General features: G+C 40.3%; 1 long non-coding RNA gene across 8 annotated transcripts in view; it reads left to right on the forward strand.

The window, feature by feature from the left end:
- LOC106016476 (uncharacterized) overlaps positions 1 to 19,803 on the forward strand; it is a 183,682-nt gene that overhangs the window by 152,801 nt on the left and 11,078 nt on the right. For 4 of the 8 annotated variants that reach the window (XR_011811699.1, XR_011811701.1, XR_011811704.1 and 1 more), the window contains 5 exons: positions 11,190 to 11,309; positions 11,403 to 11,646; positions 15,740 to 15,899; positions 17,902 to 18,141; positions 19,395 to 19,648. This is a non-coding gene — a long non-coding RNA (uncharacterized lncRNA). Of the gene's footprint in view, positions 1 to 5,679; positions 5,743 to 11,189; positions 11,310 to 11,402; positions 11,647 to 15,739; positions 15,900 to 17,901; positions 18,142 to 19,394; positions 19,649 to 19,803 lie in introns of all 8 variants that reach the window. The other 4 variants (XR_011811700.1, XR_011811702.1, XR_005268216.2 and 1 more) reach the window with 4 other exon arrangements.

Below are 19,803 nucleotides of genomic sequence, written 5' to 3' on the forward strand. Positions count from 1 at the left end.
TGCTTCGGTGCAGCGTGATTCTGAGCTGCCATTTGGGCTCTAAAGCTTATAAGTCCTTACATCGTGTTGGCATTTTTAAAAAAGCCCAGTCTTTTCCCTTTCAAACTTCTGTGCTGTATTATATCTGAAACGAGAGGAGATTCGGGTTGGAAAAGTGAAGAAAAAACCAGGGAAAGTGACTTCTTTCTTCAGGGTGAAAACATGCTATCTGGCTCAGGAAGTAGCAGAAAAAAAAAATCAGTGGAAGAACAGTCTTATCACAATTGGTCTCCTTGCAAAAGATACTTGATTTGCTGAAAAAACTCCGTTACACTAATGGTGATAAGAAACTTGTAATACAGTTACAGGGTCTGAGGGATGGGGGTGTCAGGGGGAGGAGCCTACTTTGGATATCACAGCAATAATTTCAACCCCACAAGATATTTTGGAACCTGAAGAAACATTTAATACCCAGTTTACATTTCTAGTAGAGGACTAATACATGTATAGTATCATAATAGTGATAGAATGTGTTCCTGAGATTTGGATAATACCAGCACAGACTTGTCACTTTGGTGGTCTTAATTCTGGATTTCCTGGAACACAGCTCTCCCTAAACTGAGGCATATAGCAGTGCTGCGAAGTGAGGGTTGTGGAGGGTTGTGGGAAACAACCCAGGAACAATATGGATTACTAAAAGTATTCCTGTCTTGGCAGTTCTAGAAAAGTCCTTAATGCTAAGGCCTCAGATTAAAAGTAGATATTCTTTAGATGCCAAGTTCTACTACATATGTCATATGGGCCATATTGAGGCCAGACAAAATATTCTTTATAATTACTTTGAAGTGGAGTATATTGGTCCTATAAATTGAGATCCCAATTTATAGACAGAAACACTAATACTATTACTGAGCATGAAAGGAGGAAATAGAGTCAGGATCGATGCAGTTGCTCTGATCCATGTCATTAGTGATTGAGTTCCTATGATCAAGCCTTCCAGCAATAAGCTAGCTGAGCAGTGCCTCTTTTCCAAGGATTAAGCTTAGATAGGAACATGTGGTTCTTCATTCTGTTTTCCTCCACCTGCATTCCTTACACAAGCTCTTAGCAGGAGTTTTCAGCCATGGCATAGAGCACAAAGAGAATGAATGGCAGGTCCGGGAACATATCCCAGGACCTGATAAAAGGCCAGAAGTTTCCCTATGAGTCAGAAAAGTGCTTTTAATCCTGAGTTTATTGACGTCTATAAGGAAAAAGGTGGGTGCTGTGCTGGGCTTTGCTCTTAAATCATGTGCAAGTTTCTGTCCTGGTAAAGGAAAGAAGGAAAACAGGGTTTTTGCATAAATGATTCAGTAGAAGACAACCTGAAAAGGGGATAACAAAGAAGGACATCAGTTAGGGACTTTCCACATCTAGGAAAATGCACAGCATGTTAGAAGTGATAAATAAGAAGTTATTTATCACAGCTTTTGAAATTCTTCTTGTCTTAAACTAGACAACTGTGGTTATAACCACAGAGAAAAGGTGAGGTTAGTGTTGTGGAGGTTTGCTCTAGAAATAAGGGGGTTGCAGCTTGTAAAACTGAGAGTTTTTGTTTATCTGATCTAAATTTCTACTTGTTTTATATTGCTGAATCTTCTGCTGCATTCAGTGGTCTCTTATATGACAGGGTAGAGGGAGGGAACAGAGCCTTTAGTGGATGCTAGGTTCCTGGTGCCAGCAGCTAGGTGCCAGGATGAACAGGGCTTGTTTGGAAAGATGTGGAATGGCAGGTTCTCTTTGAGTCTGGGATTCAGGCAGCTTTTGTTCACTGCTAAATATGGATTACAGATGTAAAGAGAGACAGCTTAAACAGAGCATCATAACAGAAGTAAAAATGTTACAAAACAGGGTAATAAAAAAAGAGCTGACTGCTTTTTGGTGAATCAATCAGTTCACCCTTTGGGCTGTGCATGGTGCCTCTGCCCCGTGCCCCTTCTCACCAGGATGCTTTCCCTTTCCACTGATGCTGAAGGCAGCCACAATAATGCGAACGAGAGCAGAGCAGTGATAAACTGTTACATTAAAAAAAATAATTAAAAATATGAAAATCTAGTTACCCTGTTTTCCTTCTCATGCCCCCATGCATCATTGTACAGGCTCTGAACAGACAAGCCCACTATTACAATGTTGTCAGGGCCCTGCTAGTTTTCTAGTTCAAATCCTTGTTCATGCTGTTTGCTAAGTACTTGTTCACTGTGACAGCTTTCAGCAAAACAGAACACACTGAATGCTTCTTTCCAAACAGCTCTGTCCTGCTGGGCTTCAAGTGAAACAAGCCCTTCAGACTCCATCATGTGAACTTTTCATAAGGAACAATCTCCTTTAGACAATTCCTTTCAGAGATACTATCCGTGAAACTGGGACTTGGGGATGAGGTGACATCACAGCCTTCTTCCTCTGGCCAGGGTCATGGCCACCAAAGTTGTATTTGTCAGGAGGCCTCCACATGGCATGGTGCATGATTTCCTTAATTACCTAATGTTTCCCCATTAAAAAAAAAAAATCTGCAACAACTTTTAAGTGTGCCTTAATATGTTTTCCACTGAAAGAAAAGCACATGCTTTCAAGCAGATAGTCAAAGCCTGGGTTGTAAAAATCAAAATCGATTAGGGAAATGTAACTCACATGCAGTTTAATCTTACAGGCAGATTTGCCAAAGCTGGTGGACCAAAACTGAGAGAGATCTTTGCTGTTTCCATTGTTGATGTCTGTAAATTGTGCCATTCCCCCCTGGATCACTGCCTCTGCTCTTCTTGGTGACAGTCATGCACAGGAACAGACAGGGGGTTTGAAGAACAAGGTGTTTTTACCACCAAGTTAGCCAATAACAGGAATGAAGTGGGCTGTGTTAGAGAGCCTGGGAGCGTGCGAAAGGTGCACACCTCAGTGGAAAGAACTTAGCCCCTTGGATCTCCTCTAACCCCACTGAGGAGAGACTGTAGAAAGGTGCCACCACCTTTCCAGGAGGTGGAGGTCAAATTGAAGGCCTATGAAAGCTTTTCTAACCCAACTGACCATGACCCCACATGCATCTGCCATGCATGGCCAGGGGAGAAATACTAACATGGTAAAAGCACAAGGGAACAATCGTATGGAGAAAATCGATGGGGTAGGATGGTTGTAGGTGTATGACTTGATGTAGAAAATGGTACTTGTGGAGTTGGTGTGGTCAATTGATAGAGGAATGGAGCATTTATGTGGATTTATGCTTTTTGATTTTATTTGTTTGGAAGGTTAAGATAAGACAAAGACACCTCATGAATGTGTTGGTATTTTGTACTAATATTTCTTTTTTACTGGTGTACTGTGTTCTTCTCTAGTGCTTTATTAAAAAAAAAAAAAAAAAAAAAAAAGATATCCCCCAAATATGTTAAGAATGCATTGACCTTAAGTAGCTTAAAACAAAATTTCAATTGGAAAACACAGGAATATCCTTCAATACCAAATGGTGGCTGGTCCTTTTAGCTACCTGTTAGTGAAATCAGTAACTGAATGTATTGTTTTACCCACATTCCCCAATGGAATGTATTCAAATTATGAGCTCCAGAGAGCCTCTTTTCAGTACTACTTGTATATAATGTTGTTTTTTAATGATGGATACAGATGGTATGAGTTCAAAGGGAAAAGAGTCTGATGGGTGTGTGAGAATTGTTCATTAAAGTGAGTTCTGAAATCCCAACCTAAACTTTGCATTTTCACCAGGCCCCTGGTAAAATGGCACACTGTTTGTGACACTCCTGGTACACTAATGTTGTGCCACTGAGCTCACAGCAAAGGTGGCCAAAGGACACAGCAGCCCAAGCTTGCAGAGGATTTGTACAGGCCCTCAGGTATCTCTGAAAGTTGTGGCTTAGATGGAATTTCTTCCTTCTGTGTTTCTATAAATGTTTGTGAGCCAGGTTGTATTTATTTGGCTGAGTCATTCTGTGGATCAAAGTCAAAGGACCAGTGGTTTATATGAAAATTCGGTCTACACCATATGTGCTTTTTATTTTTTTTTAACTTTTATTCCACAAGCTCCTAATGGGAAATACTCATCTATAACTGCTAAAACCTATATATGGCCTTCCTGAGCATTTTGTCATATTCCCTGCAGAGCTCTAGATGAAGTTAGTAACAGATTGGAGCACACTTGGGGTATCTCCACAAGTTACTCCTATTCCTGTGTAAACGTGGAGTTATCCTGTTGCTGTTATTCTGTGGTAGGATCTGCTCTTTATAGCTGCGCCCTGCCTTAATTAGAGATCACCGCCATGTGTAATTTCCTAGGTATTTCCATACCCCAATGCAGCGGGAAACTTTGAGGCTAATTTTTAAAGATATCGAACAAAAAATTACTGTTACATTTTGGTTGGAGATGTAATCACTCAATCCTTGTGAGTCCCTCATTGGTATGGAGTAAACCTTCTTCATGTTCAAGTATTTATTTATGTTTCTTTTCACAGCTTGGGACCACAAAGCTGTTTAATTTCCATTGAGGGCACTGGGTACTTTCGATATGCCATATTTTGAGACATTAATGTCATTTTAGCAACAGTGAGTGACTAATCATTAATCCACGATAAAGAGGGAAAAACAAACAAAAAAAAAAGCAGAAAGAAAAGACCAGGGAAGAGTCCCAGAATATTTACAAATCATTTTGTTATAATGTCTGTTTAAATGTAATCCCGTGAAAGTAGACCTGACATTAATAATATTGTTTTAATAGTGTGCCCTACAATGCTCATCATATCCCATGTTCCCATTCACTTGGTGTTGCCAGTGATAAACAATTAATATCAGGTTTGGAAATCTGTTATGCGACTCAGACTGTGTAACCTGTGGCTTTATTTTACAGGCCCTCATTAATAACAACCAGTTTCTGCATGTTCTTTGCCCTTTAGATTCATATAAGTCCTTATGTATACACACAGAGGAAGGGAGAGAAAAAAAAGGAATGAACTTCAGATGGAGAACTTGAACATTGAGAGAACTGATGGCAATCCTGTATTGTATTTGTTTGTGCTGCCTAGAGGAACATAACTTCTGTGCTTAACTATTTTTCTTTAAAAGTGCATATCACGGATTTCAAGTGCAGGCTGTAATACATGCAAACAAACGTCGTATTCATTCAGCGGTGGTTCTCTCCCGTTCACTCCTCTGCATTCTCTTGTCACTCTCAAAAATGAGAAATGCATGTTTCCAAGTGGGAGGATGAGGGGGCACTGGGATTGAGCTTTTTCTATGCAACCCTTGCTTTTTCACGATTCATTAAACCCTTTCTCCCTCGCGTGTAATTGGACCCCTCTCATTTACATGCATGAGGGATGCATAATTCTGAGAGAGGTGCTGTGGTCCAAAAGGGAGAAAAAAAAAAAAAGAGAGAGAGAGACAGCCCTTGGGCCAGGGTGCAAGAGACGAGGGAAAACTGGGCAAGAGCGCCCAGCCTAGCAGTATTATCGCATCTCTGGGGTGCTCTGCGGGGATGTTAAATGCTGCTTCGAGCCTCCAGGGCTATCGCCTCCTTCCAAGACAGACTTTGCTTTGCCCTCAGATCCCCAGAGAAGGGGCAGCCTCTGGGGCTTAAATCCCAACCAGTGAAGCTGGTACCCTGCCTCTCTTTTTCCCTGCACTGGGAAAAATAATGTTTCTTATTATTATTATTTCTTTTTCTTGTAGGACTGAAAGATGTAACAGTGTTGTTGCTCCTATTCATGATGGGGAACAGTGTCCAGCCAGAAGGTGAAATATTCTAGTTGGCTTTTTATTGAGTTAAATTTATTGAGTTTAGAAAACTCAGTGGGGCATCCCATGTATGGTAGAAACTGCTCCTCATTTCCTTTACAGGCTCTATTTTATCTTTACTCAGCACTTGAAGTCGTTGGGCTGGTGCTGAGCTGCATTAAATAATGCCCTAACATTGTCTCCCACTAGTAACTCCTGATTTAGCTGTGGCATGAAAATATGAGATGATATTATAAGATAGATAATAACAAAGCTCCATTTTAAGCTTTGGTTTTGACTGTGCAATACAGAGGCCAGACTGTCTGCTTATAGGTAAGTCAAAAAGTTCGGCACTGGTACCGGCCCCACGGGTGAACCACAGCCTCTCAGGATACCTGCACCGTCCTGCTGGGCAGCTCTGCCTGTGCCTGTGTTTTCCAGCTCTCCCTCAGGAGGTGAGCAAGAATTACTCTTTCCCTAGTACCCATAACATAAGAAATAAAAATAAAAATAAAAATAAAAATAAAAATAAAAATAAAAATAAAAAAGAGAATGGAAGATTACCCCATGGTGTAGGATATGGGGTTGTGCCTATTGTCAAATATTTAAACACATTTTAGATTTTAAAAAAAGTAAATATTTTTTCTAATTATTTGGGGAGAAAATATTTGAAAACTATCAGGGCTAAAATTTGTTTGTGCATTGTGGATGGGAAAAGTTTTTAAGAAGAAAAACAATATACATAAATATATTAATGTGTGTTTCTGTTAAGCTCTTACTTTATATGCCCAAGCCCATCTTTTAGCTTAACTTCTATTTAGAAAGTTGAAAGAAACTAGGAAATCCCCGCAGAGAACAGCCAGCCACACTTCTGAATTTCAATGCGTCATTCTAGACGAGCGCCTTTGATTTTAAATGGTAACGTTGCTGCTTTAATCAGGAGACAATCCTTATATATTAGTTGTACTTGCCTATAATTGTAAGAGCTAAATGATACACAAAACTGGATACACATCTTTGCAGGCCGATTAATGGGGAGGACTGAAAGCAAAAGTAAACACTAACCTTACAAAATAAAAGAAGTTAAAAGATAAGTGTTAAGGACCCTTTTTTTTTCCTTTTTTTTTTCTTTTTTTTTTCTTCTTTTTTTTTGAGAATAAAACAAGATTTAGTAGCTTTCCACTTAATTTAAATGAAAAGAATCGCTACCTTACATATTGCACTGATAATGCGGGGGAGAGCGAAAACAAAACCGGCTTTGTGGCAGTGACACCTCCTATAGTTGTTGTGAAGAAACTTTTCCCCTTGGTATCTGCTAACCAATTCTAATTAATGCTGCACATTCCTCCACTGAAATCATTTAATGCATAACAAGGGGGGTAAGGAAAAAAAAAAAAAAAAGGGAGAGAGAGAGAGGGAGAGAGAAGAAATTCTCAATGCTCATGATTGCCCTGTTCGAATTATGAGAGTGAAAGCCCGGGCCCCCTAACCTACTGTCTGTAAAGCAGAGCTTTGAAAGAGAGCTGCAACCTACAAAAGCTGTCAATCTTCCTTGCCCCGAAAGCCTGGGTTCACATGGATTCAAGTGACAGCCCTCCTCCCCCGCACACAATACATCAATCTGTCTCTCCCCCGAGCACCCACAGCCCATTGTGCGAGCCGCAGGTGCCTCACATAGCACCCATGGCCCCCCCGGCCCCCCCTGAGAACCGGCCCTGCACAAAGGCACCAGGCCGCAGCGGTGCGAGGGTGCGAGGCGCAGTTGCTTGTGGTCTTTAGTTTTTTTCTAGAGGGGGGGGATTCTGCTTCAGACCCTCCTTGGCAAGCCTCGTCGCCTGCCAGTGGTTGGGGCTGGTGTGAGGTGTTGGGTGCTGAGCTCCTGGTGGCTTGATGTGCTGCAAATAGGTGGCAGCACTGACGGATGGATGGGGTTCCTATGGTGTCAGGAGATAGGGAGGAGGTGGTGCAGGGCGTTGTAAGGCCCTCAACTCTCTTCCCATTGCCTTAATGGGCCACCAAGACCATATTGCCTCTGTCTGTTGAGCACAGGGGCATGGGGCACTGGGGGGCTGTGCTGCCGCTGGCCCCAGGGGGCAGTGTCTGCCCATTTGCTTCTAGGCCTTGGCTGGTGGGGAGCTGGACTGCAGTAGTATCCTTGGTTTTCTGCAGATCTTGAGTAAACTGCTTTGTCACTTGATGTCTCGGTTGCCTCTATGTAAAATATAATGAAGGTTTTTCTTCTGTATCCATGCCTCTTCTCAATTGTAGGAACTGTACGTTTGGGGAGATGGTGTTGTGTTTGTGAGATTTTACAATGCCCAGCATAGGGCAACATTTCTGCCATAAAATGAATTAGTGGTAATGGTAATGCAGGTAATGAAGAAGGCTTGCATGCTGTGCCACATCCTGCAGTGATAAAAGTGGCACCCTTTCACCTTGTGCTGTTTTCCACGTCTGAATTGTGAGTGACTTTTTCCCCCGTTGGATCCAGCAGTACTGAGCTGGGTTTGTGAAATCCAGAAGGCAGCTATAGAACTTACAGTGTCCCAAAAGTGCACCAACAGGATGTGGGGAAGAGGGAGCTCATCTATCCACCTGCCATTAGAAGTGGCGTGTAACTGGCTATTAACGTTCATTTTTTCCAGCGCTTAGAACATGGAGTTTCTGTTCTGCTCTCTTTCAGTAGAATTGCGTAGTTTGCTGCTGGGTAAACCAACAAGCCTTGTATGCTCAGAAGTCACTCAATAACTTTGCTTTTACCGAATTAAAATTTGCATGAAATAAGCTTCTTTCAACCCCCCTTTATACACCATATCAAAAACAAGCAAACAAACCAATACAAGCTTGACTTCTTTAAGTTCCTTTACAGAACTTTTTTGTTCTAAAACATCCCAGCAAGTCTCCCATTCCCAAGTGACACAGCTCCATTATTCCAGAGCTGTGCCCTAACCTGCAGGCTTTGCTGGGCAGTGGAGGCAGCCCAGGGCTCAGGAGCCTGAACGCTGCAGCAGCGCAGCACTGAGCTGAGTGCAGGCTAATTGCTGGAGTATTTCCTTTGCTTTTCGTAAGGTTTTGCTTCAGTGGCTGCAAATTAAAGTGACACTACAATTCAAGTCAGCACAATGAAATGATGCTCTTGGTGCTTTGATCTTGGTCCTTAGATAGATAACTCCTTAAAAAATATAAAAGGAGCTGCTTACTAATTTGGTACTAAGCATCAGTCAGAGATCAAAAATGTCAAAGCGCAGAGCGTGCTTGTAGATGTGGTGATAACATCTGTAGGTGAAGACAGGTAGAAATTGCATGTTCCACTTTGCTAGTTGAAGAGCTACATTTCAACTTGCATTTCAGATGGATGTTTTAAAAACACCAGCTAGAGCTGAGGCTGAGAGAAACAGCACTGCAGCTCAGCCTGGCCCAGACAGGTGAGCAGACTGGCAAAACTGTTTCTTTTGAACTTATTTAAGGCAAAATCACAGCTGTAGAATGCCAGCTCTGTTGCAGTGAAGCACAAAGCTGAGTGTATGAACAGAAAGAGTTTAATTGCTGGTAGCTTTCTCTTAGTTCAACTGACAGAGCACCTTCGGGCCGAATTTGAGCCTCCAACCAAAATATATGAGAACAGCGAATTCAAACTGGCATTGGCTTGTCTCAGCAATTTCTCACAGAATGTGATCAAATGACTGTGTCGTATGATACTTCTGTTTTTCTTCACTCACCTTCAAGACTAGATAGTGTGAGTGGATTACTCAGGATAGCAGAACATAGGAAAGCTCATCTGTTTCAAGATAAGCTTTCTTCACAACATATTCCCACAGATGTCAACATTAAAAATTGTCTAACTTCAAGTGTAGGATCAAGTCATTAAATTAGAGGCTTTCAGCAATTCTGATCTCTTCTGGGAATGTTGCTGTTGAGTAGCTGCTTTTGTTTCCTTCTTAGGGCTGAGACAATTCCAGATTACCTTGAAGATTCAGCGTTTAAAATAGTTCATTAAAGACAGGGATGCCCCACCTTTGACAGGGGAAGAGTGCAAAACAAAATAGAGTGGGCAGCACTGTGCTTTGCTTTCCTCCTTGACTTAAATCCTAGCTTTTAAATATTGTGACCACAAGTGGCATGGAAGGATTGTATAGGCAGATATTTCCCTGAAGCCAGCACTTCACCAAAGCTTTTAGAGAAGTGCCCTTTTGCCTTGAGCAGGGGTTCAACCAGGTGACCTGAAAAAACCTGATGTGCCTGACCTCTGTGCTGTGGTCATCTGCACAGGAAGTCAGGCTCTGGCAGTCCTGGCTAAACAGTCCTCTGAATCGAGCTTTGTTCTCCTGAACCGAAGCACCTTAGGAGAACTTTAAATCTGTGCCATGCACAGGAAAAGCTACTCTAACTGTGGCACCTCTCACTGATGGTAGCTGCTATCACTGAACAATAAATCAACAAACAAACAAATAGGACAGCTCTTCAAAGGACCTATATGATTCTTTCTTATGTAAGCAATCTTCCAAACACACACAAGTGATTTAATAGAAATACTTGCATTTAAAGATAAAACTAACAGCCTGGATGCTAAGATGAGCATAACTCATGTGAAGTATAATTTCCAGTAAGGAAACTGGAACATAACTGTGGAAGTGATTCATTAGCTGTATATTCAGCTCGAGCACAGTGTTGCAGACAGTTATGGTGGGCCCTTAATTGCTCCTGTTAACATCATATTCTAGAGCTCATTAGTGATAAACAGTGTGTATTAATATCATTCAGACAAGAACTAAAGATTAAGGTGGAAATCCATTTGCTGTGATGGCCATTAGTCAATTCAGAGTTGTTGAATGATGCTTGAAAATTTAATATGTATCGGGGGAGTCAATATTTCATTAGGCAGATTCCCTCATCTTCTCATGAAAAGTTATTTGTTTGAAAAAAAGTTACTTAATGGAAAATGTGCTTTTGGAAAGGACATGGTAAGCTCTGCCCTATAGCTGTACTAAACAAACTAAATTATAAACAGTGATAGAGACGATTTTGGGGTTTGATAGAAGTATGTCTACTGAAGGACAATTGTGCTGCTTGTCACAAGAGTAAATTTGGCCCAGTATTGCCAACTTAAATGTTTTACAATGTGGAGACTTCTCAGCTTCAGTTTAACTTTCTGGCTCTGGTCAGGTCACTTGCTTTAAGCACACAAATATATGTTGGGATTTCTCCAGACGTGTCTGACTGACAGCGCAATTTGTTATTATTCCTAGTTCTTAATTCCTAGTAGTGACACTGCACAAATGGCTCAGTATCAGATGCATGAATATAAAATGTGCCAGTAGCACAAATAGTCTTATTCATGCTCTGAAGCAGCTGTAGAGTAAATTCACCTGCTCCCTCCCCACACCACTTCTTTTCCTCTGTCTTCTTGAGTGCCAAAAAACTTCCATTTCTCTTTATAACATTGCTTTGAATGTGTTTTGCTTTAGGATGTAGAAGACCTGCATTGCTGGTGGCCTGTGTGGTCTGAGGAACAAACATGGTGTGGGGTGACACAAAGACGTAAGAAACAGTCCTACAGCATGGCTCCTGTTCCTAGGTCTGGAGACGTAAGTCACATTCATCCATCTGCTGTTTGTTCTCCCTGCTAAAAATTCTTTCTTCTAATTAACCCAAGTAGAAATTGTCTCCATCTCCCGCAGTACCCAAGGAAGTCACAGGAGTCAATAGAGGCAGCTGTGCAGTGCACAAAGAGCAGCACCACAGAGGAAGGACGGACTCAGTCCAGGCAAGGAAGAGGTTTCAAAGCAAAGAGATTCTCCAGATGGTTGTGCTTGCTTGCCTGACACATGGGGCTGAACAAAGCTTAATAGCTACCAACACCAAGGAGGAATTTTGTTTCCCAAAATGCCAATCCCAAGGAAAGGGAAAAATAAATAACACTGAGTAAGTTTGATAGTTTCTCAAAGTATGTTACTGCTTCTAGTCAGTCACTTCAGTAAGTGAAGGCATACAAATTTGCACCTGGTTTGGTTTTGTTGTCCTTCTTAACTATGTTGACCTACAAACGTCAGCTCACTGCAGATGGTAGGCAAAATAATGTGAAAAAAAAGAGGTCACAAGTGCTGCTACTTGTTTAATGTTGTAAGTTTGTAATCAATGAAACACATCCAATTGATGATGCGACTTAAAGATGTTTTGGTTGCCACTTTTTGTTTTGGTTTTGCTTCTCATCTGCTGTGCTCCTCTTGAGCAGAGGTGCTGTTCAGGGATTGTCGGTGTGGTCTGCTACGCACCACTGCAGATGGCAGCTCAGTGGCAGCATTTCCCAAAGGTGGAACTGCAGTGACTGGGTTTGTCTTGTACAGAGGCCTGCACGTGCTTGTCAGTGGAGGACTATGTCAAAGCTGCAGTATTTGTATTTTAGTTAAAAGAAAAAAAAATCAAACAAAGGGACTGGCATCTTGTGTATTTGAAAGGGAGCCCAGTTCTGGCATAGAAATTTGTAGGAGGATCTGGAATACCTTGAGAGATTTCAAAGGAACTTGAAAGGGGAATGTAAAAAAAAATAAAAAATATAATAATAATAATAATAATAATAATAATAATAATAATAATAATAATAATCCAACAAAAACAAACAAAAAAACCTGAGTCTTTAAAGTTAAATTGAGAAACTGTCTCTTTTCAGTTTATTAAACCACAGTAAAGAGGTAAATTGTCCATTGAATTATTTATAAAACAAGAGTTGGAAAGGAGACCTTGCTGTTTATGTTGACAAAAGGCCTAGTCTGGTTTAACAGCTGGAAGCAGAAACTTGCTACGTTCAGTGAAGGTGCCATTTCCTACCAGCAAGATTGAATTGGTGCATTGAACTATCTTGCTTGGATGAGAAAGATTGTCATTGTTTGGAATCCATCTTCAAGATACATTTAATTCAGTTTCTGTCAAAAACTGTGTAATCTGTATATGTAGGAGATAAGACTAGATCAACCTAATGTTACCCATCATAGCCCTCAGAATCCAAACTTCTGTGAAAGTTGGAAAAGCACAGGGAATTCAGCTGGATATATTTGTACAATATTGCATGTGATTTTTCTTGATATGTTTCACACGTGTATTCCATGTCTGTCACCAAATTTCTACTACATTTTTATTTTTATTCATCTAAAGAAATCAGGCAAGCCTCCACCTGAGGAAGTCAGCATAAGGGTTTTCATTATCATAGGTCACCAATTCCTGATGCTGAATGCCAGCAGTGATGTTTAGGGTGATAATTGCTAATGACAGCACAATGTTCCCATGTTTAGCACCATTTCTTATTTATTCTCTACTGCATTCATGTCTTTCTCTTTTCAGAGGAATTAAGAGGGCATTTCAGTTTACAGGAGGCAGCATTGCTGATCTGTGTGGCTGTATTTGCCAAAAACCCCAGACTTCTCAGAACACAAAATGCCTGAAGTTTACCCTTCTCATTTTGCTGTCCAAAAGGCTCTAGGTGTCCAATGCCACCACTAATCCTGCCTTTATTTCTCACAGCTGAGGGTTGGATCCAGTTTGTGGCTTCCGTAGGGATAAGAGCGAGGGGCTCCTCACTGCAGCTGGGAAGGGAAGGAAACACACTTTTTTTCACCCAGCCTCTGTTTTTCAGCATGCAGCCGGTTGTATTTGTTGTATTTGTGGATGGGGAGCGCCACCTGCCGCAGATATCGCACTGAGCGAGGCGCTTTTGGGGCAGGCAGTGATATTTTCAATTAACTTCACCTCCAAACTTATTTTTAACTGCTCAGCTAAAACCTAGAGCTCAGTTAATGCTCTCTGTAGCTGTCACTGATGTCCACATTGCCACAGAGGGAGGAGCGCTGGTGGGATTAACACAGTCTGTCTAGGGAAAAGGAGGCACTGGCTGAATCCTTTTCTGTTTGGGTTTTTCAAACAAGAACAAAAGGTATTTTATTTTATTTTATTTTATTTTATTTTATTTTATTTTATTTTATTTCATTTTATTTCATTTTATTTCATTTCATTTCATTTCCAGAAGCAGAATTCTAGTCATGCCATGTGCAACAGATAGCCCCAGAGCAGAACTGGCAGAGCAGGCTCTACCATGCAAGCTCAAAGAAGCTTTAAAAAGTTATTTTCACTTTTTTTTTTTTTTTTTCCATGTAAGAAACTACGTAGATGTCTATTATACTGACATTGCTCATAAGTGCTTGATCTAAAACGAGTACCAAAATTTTGTGAAATTTTGTAACCTAAGCCTTTAGACAATCATTTCAGCAGGTAGAGAGCAGCTAATCGCCACTATTAATCTGAAGAAAATCTTAATTTACATCAATTGAGGATATTAATTTCCTGTTTTAAAAGATGAATGGCAAAAAAAAAAAAAAAAAAAAAAAAAAAAGATGTGTTAAAAATAATCTGTCTGGCAGCCAGGACTCTCTCAGCAGGATATGATCTTGCAGACCAATTTGATCAATGAGTGTCAGAGCCCAGATGGCACCAATGGGCCTTAATGGTCCTGAGCAGCCTCACCTGTGGCCTCCTGTCCACACCCTGCCCCAGGGATTGGGAACCCTATTTCAGCCCAACCCCAGACCTTCAGTACCTGCTTGAGCTGCTGGGGAGGGAAGATGGGTTTTGTTTTAGCTGCAGCTATGTTGCTGCATGTGCTTCAGTCCTGTTGCTCAGTGAGCTGGTGGTCCAGGCTGATGTCCAGGAGTGGCACTGGATCTGCCTCATCACCATGGCCCTGCTTGGCCACCCTAGGGTTTTGTCAGGCCCTACGTATTGTTGCTGGACCTGACCCTAACCTAAGGCTTGGCTTCCCAATTTAACCTTGGATCTGCCTTGTTCCCATGGACGTGTTTGGTGATTTGGGCTATTGCTTGATTCTCACTGCCCCTCTGGCCTGCCTGGCTCCTGCCCTGGGATGGTGGGATGAGTCCTGGCTGGTGAGGTCCTGTCCTGCCACATGTGTTATTCCCTTAGATCCTGGCTCCCCGTCCAAGAGAGCAGCTGGCCCTCACTGCAGGCAGGGAATGGTCTAACAGCTGAGCTAAAAGATGCTTGTTTGTGGCTGTTAGCTGCTGCCGAATCTCAGTAGAGACCAGGTTGATGTGATGTAGTTTCAATATGAACACTGATACCTCTTCATTCTTTTATAGAAGTCAGCTTAGACAATCGTGAAGAAGAAATTGAGTGTTTGAGGTGCAATTTAACCACTGTTGTGATGAGAAGTCACAGCTGTGAAAAACAAAGCTTGTTAGACTGTCCCAGCAGTGTATGTTATGTGCAAGCCAGAAGCTTTGCATATCTCTGGAAAAATAGCATTTTTTTGTTTGAGTAAGGAAGTTATAGTGAATCATCTGTTCCACACAGTGACTACAAAAATCTTGGCTGTTGAATGGGCTACCTTGCCTCAGCTGTGAGCTGCTAGTCTAGTTTAGGAGGACAACACTCTGTTCCTGTGGCTCATGAAAACAGCAGCCCTGCTTTGTCTGTCAAAGTGCATGCTAGGGGCTCTGTTTGCAAGTGTCTGAAAAGTCAGCATTTCAGTATGACTGTTGTGGGCCATAGTGTACCCTAAAGCATCAGCATCATCAGAGCCAGCCCCCAGTGAGACAGATGCGTGATGGTGTGCATGCTGCTAGATACATCCCAGGGCCCAGGTCAAAGGCCCAGTAAAACTGTCTCGGGAATTTGACGGCAGTTTTTGCTCCAAATCCTGGTAGCCACTGAGTTGCTATGGGCCTGCTGGGATGTGAAGTCTAAGCGGCTTTGTCCTGCACATCTTGATCTCCTCCCCTGCCCAGTGCTTGTGCACACAAGCTGATAGTTGTCCCCAGCACACCTCTGCACACACTGCCCAGCTGTGTCTGCACAGATGAAATCTGTGGAAGTTTACAAGTGTGAGAGTTGAACTACCTTGGTTAGAGAGACTGCAGCTAAACAGCACCTTCCCCTTGTGTGAGATCCTCTCTCAACTTTTATTGCCTCAATTTTACCTCTTCCCCTGTAACGTATGTCCCTATGTGAGATCATCTGCCAGATGAGAGAGATCTGGTGTCTGGTATGGCCAGGAGGGATGATGTCCTGATGCCCTGCTTTGCTACAGCAGCTTGCTGGCGGAGATATTGGGGCTGGGCAGTGCCAGAAGGCTCCTACATGTGTTGGCCCTTGGAGTCCTGGATGTGCAGGTGAGTAAGATCTGTGCTTATCAGAGTTTGCAGAGGGGACTTCATCTGGGGACTGTTTTAAAGGAGCAAAGTCTTGTTGATTTTCTTTTTTTCTAAATCAGTTGGAAACAGAAGTGCTGAGGTACTAACAGGACAACTCCTGTTCTAACCCAGCTGTCAGAGTATATCCAAAGAGTGTTTATCAATACAGCGATAGGCACTTTATATAAATAAATATAAATATATTTATGTATATATATTGAAAAGGAGGATTTGTATATATATATAATATATAATATTAAATATACATAATATATTATACAGAATATAAATATAATATATATATTACATCACATTATATAGAAATATATAAAATATATAATATATATAACATATATAATATGAACACAATATATTTATATATTATATAATATATATTTACATTATATATTATATTTGATATAATTTTCATATAATTTTACATATATTATATTTTATATTTACATTATATAAAACAAATATAATATATATGTATATATATTAAAAAGGAGGATTTATATATAATACATAAATATTTTGATATATATATAATATATATAATATAAATATATAATATAACATAAAAAAATATAATATAACAAAAATATATAATTTATTATATATAATAATATATAATGTATAATATATATTATAATATAATATATAATATTAAATAATATATAATCATATATATTGTATAATATATATAATAACATTATATATATATAATATTATATAATATAAATAATGTACTATATATTATATATATACTAAATACATATAAATATATATAATATATGACAATAAAATAAATATATATATATATAATAAATAATAAATATATATAATATATAATATATAATATATAATATATAATATATGATAATAAAATAAATATATAATAATGTAATAGACAATATATAATATAAATATAATATATATAATACATTAAATATGTGTAATGTATATATTTTATATATTATATTATGTATATAATATAGTATATACTTATATATATCATATCTCATAATATTATGGACATTATATATTACATAAAATTATATAATATAATATATATTTATATTTTATATTTGTTACTTTTTATATATTATTTATATTTATATTTATACTATATGCAATATACTGTAAATATAACATATTATATATGCATTATATATTGCATTATATTAATTTTTATATATTTTTATATAATTTTATACATTATATTTTATATTTACATTATATATAAATATATATATGTATATATATAAAAGTATTTGTATATATACATAAATATGCATAATGTACAATATAATATATAAAGTAATATATAATATGATGATATATAATAATATAATATGTAATATATAATAATATAATACAATACAATATTATATATATTATATATTGTATATTATTTTAAATATATATTTAATGTATAATATAATATGTATATATAATATATGTAATATGTATTATATATAATATATGTAATATGTATTATATATACATAAATAGCCTTTTAGCCGATTTTTTTTTTCTCCTGAAGAATGAATAATATTTTCCTCATTGCATTGGGAACCAGTCTGGGGAGCAGCTGCCTCAAAGTCTTTTTATTGAGACCTAGAAATTGTGCAGAGAGCTTTTACTTGCTTCTTTGAAATGAAGAGGCAGACTCTGCTGTTTTTACTTAGGCTGAAACCAATTCAGTTGGCACATTATGGTAAGCAGTTACATTTAATTCCATTGGCAAACAAAATCCCCTCAGAGGATAACAAGCCTCTGAGCCTTTGGTGTAAGCCCACGGCAGCAGAATAAACCAGAAACTGGTGCTGGTTAGCAGTGGTCAGTTAGCTTTAGACCTCCAGGGGCATGAGTGGGAGAGTAAATGAGAGCTAGTCAGAGGCTGCCTTTATTGACAGGAGCTTTTCTGAACTGAGCACTGTCCATCAGACCCTTCTTCAAATACTATTGTTATTCGCAGTGTCCTGCAACTGTTTTTGAAGTGCTGGCAGCAGTGCAGGCTTTTGAGCATTGGTTCCTCACTCAGATGGTGCTCGGTACCTCAGGAGGAATGGATGTGACATGGCAGAAGAGAAAGGACCGGCTTCACCCCCCAGCCCTGGAGACACATGCTGATGTTTCTCCTGAGTTGTGTGGCTGGTGAAAGGCTGACCAACGTGCATCTTGTCTTTGGAACAACATGCAATTGAACCAGCACATGGTAAGGCTATTTTTTGGATTTCATGGTATTTGGTGGCATAGAAAGCCATTGGAATTGTAAATATTGACAGCCCTTTGGATTTCTCTCATGTGATGCTGGGCAGTACATTTTTTTCATGCTATGATGGCTTGAAGTAGAGGTTGTTACTCTGAGCACCTAGGGCTCTAATGCGGAGCTTGTCTCTTGTGAAAAGACATCTCCTGAACGTGGCTTGGTGTGTCTGGATTTTCTTCCCTGTGAGGTAGGAAGTGAGGTGATTGAAGGAAAAGCATTGTTGTTCCAGGCTGTGAGCATAGCTTGTGGGCTGTTAAAGCAATAGTTTTGTAGTAAGGAGATAACCTGTGACCTCTACTGCCCCTCCAGTTCAAACCCATCTTGTCTGACACCTCATTGTCAAAGGCAGAGTGTGCAGAGATGGATGGGGCAGAGCTGTCTGCAGGGGTTGACCTGGAACAGATGGGTCCATGGAGTAATTCGGGTTGGAAGGGACCTCTGGAGGTCACCCATCCAACTGCCTGGGGGACAAAGCAGGTCTGGTTCTGTCAGGTGGCTTGTGCTGTTGAATTTCCAGTTGCCTGTTGTTATGAAATACTGGAGCTATATTTTTTTTATGCTGTTGTGGTCACTGGGTGATGTGGAGACTCACAGGGGTCCTGTGTGGCATCTGGACTGGGTATCAGGAAGAGGTTTTTCACTGAGAGGGTTGTCATGCACTGGAACAGGCTCCCCAGGGATGCAGTCACTGCACCAAGCCTGTTGGAGTTTAAGAAGTGTTTGGACTGTGCTCTTAGTCATATGGTCTGAATTTTTGGGTAGACCTGTGTGGTGCCAGGAGTTGGACTCAATGATCTTTATAGGTCCCTTCCAACTCGGGATATTCTATGATTCTATGATGATGTGAGGCCTTCTGCATGAGAAATGCAGCTGTGACCTCTCTGTGGAGATGCTATAGATGAACTGACAGGTAGCACAGCCCCCTCCCACCCCCTTTTCTTGACCAGGCTGGTTTCCTGCTGGGTTCTGGGCTTGTAAGAGACGAGTGTATTTTCAGCAGCACATCCAGAGGCAGGTACCTCCCCTGTTTGCAGCAGCTATTTTAAAAGCAGATCTTTGTTTCTTCTGCCATCATGTGGCTGACAGAAGGCTGCAGGGCACAGTAAGAACTTGATTACCTTAGTAGTAACAGCTTAATGAATAGGAAGCCTTCTGATCTGGATTGATTGTTAGCTTTCTCCCTTGTCTCAATTCTCCAGCAGGAAAAACGGGATTTTCAATGCTTGGGCAGCTCTCCAGTCCCTGCCAGAGCTGAGCTGTGCTGGGAAGGGCTCCCAGAGGAGTTTGGGATCCTTGTCCCAGCAGAGCCTGGGATGCAGGGCACCATGAGCCTCCAGCAGCCGCACTGTACAGAGTCTTGTTGAGGGTCTAGTGGGGAAGAGACCAGGTGTACTTCAGCCTCCCTGGAGATGTGAGAGAGCTTAAGCCATGCCCTGCATGCTGAGGACTGCAGGTAAGTGAATTGTTGGATAAACGTGCCAGTCTGTCCTTAGGCTCTGCTGGACTAATTCACATTGAGAGAGCAGGGCTGTGCTTCCCTGCACTGCCACTGCCCAGCCAGCTCAGTGCATTTCACTCCACAAGGCCATTGTTGTGGCCACACTGAGA

The sequence above is a fragment of the Anas platyrhynchos genome, chromosome 10 (genome assembly GCF_047663525.1).
Source record: "Anas platyrhynchos isolate ZD024472 breed Pekin duck chromosome 10, IASCAAS_PekinDuck_T2T, whole genome shotgun sequence".
NCBI lineage: Eukaryota > Metazoa > Chordata > Aves > Anseriformes > Anatidae > Anas > Anas platyrhynchos.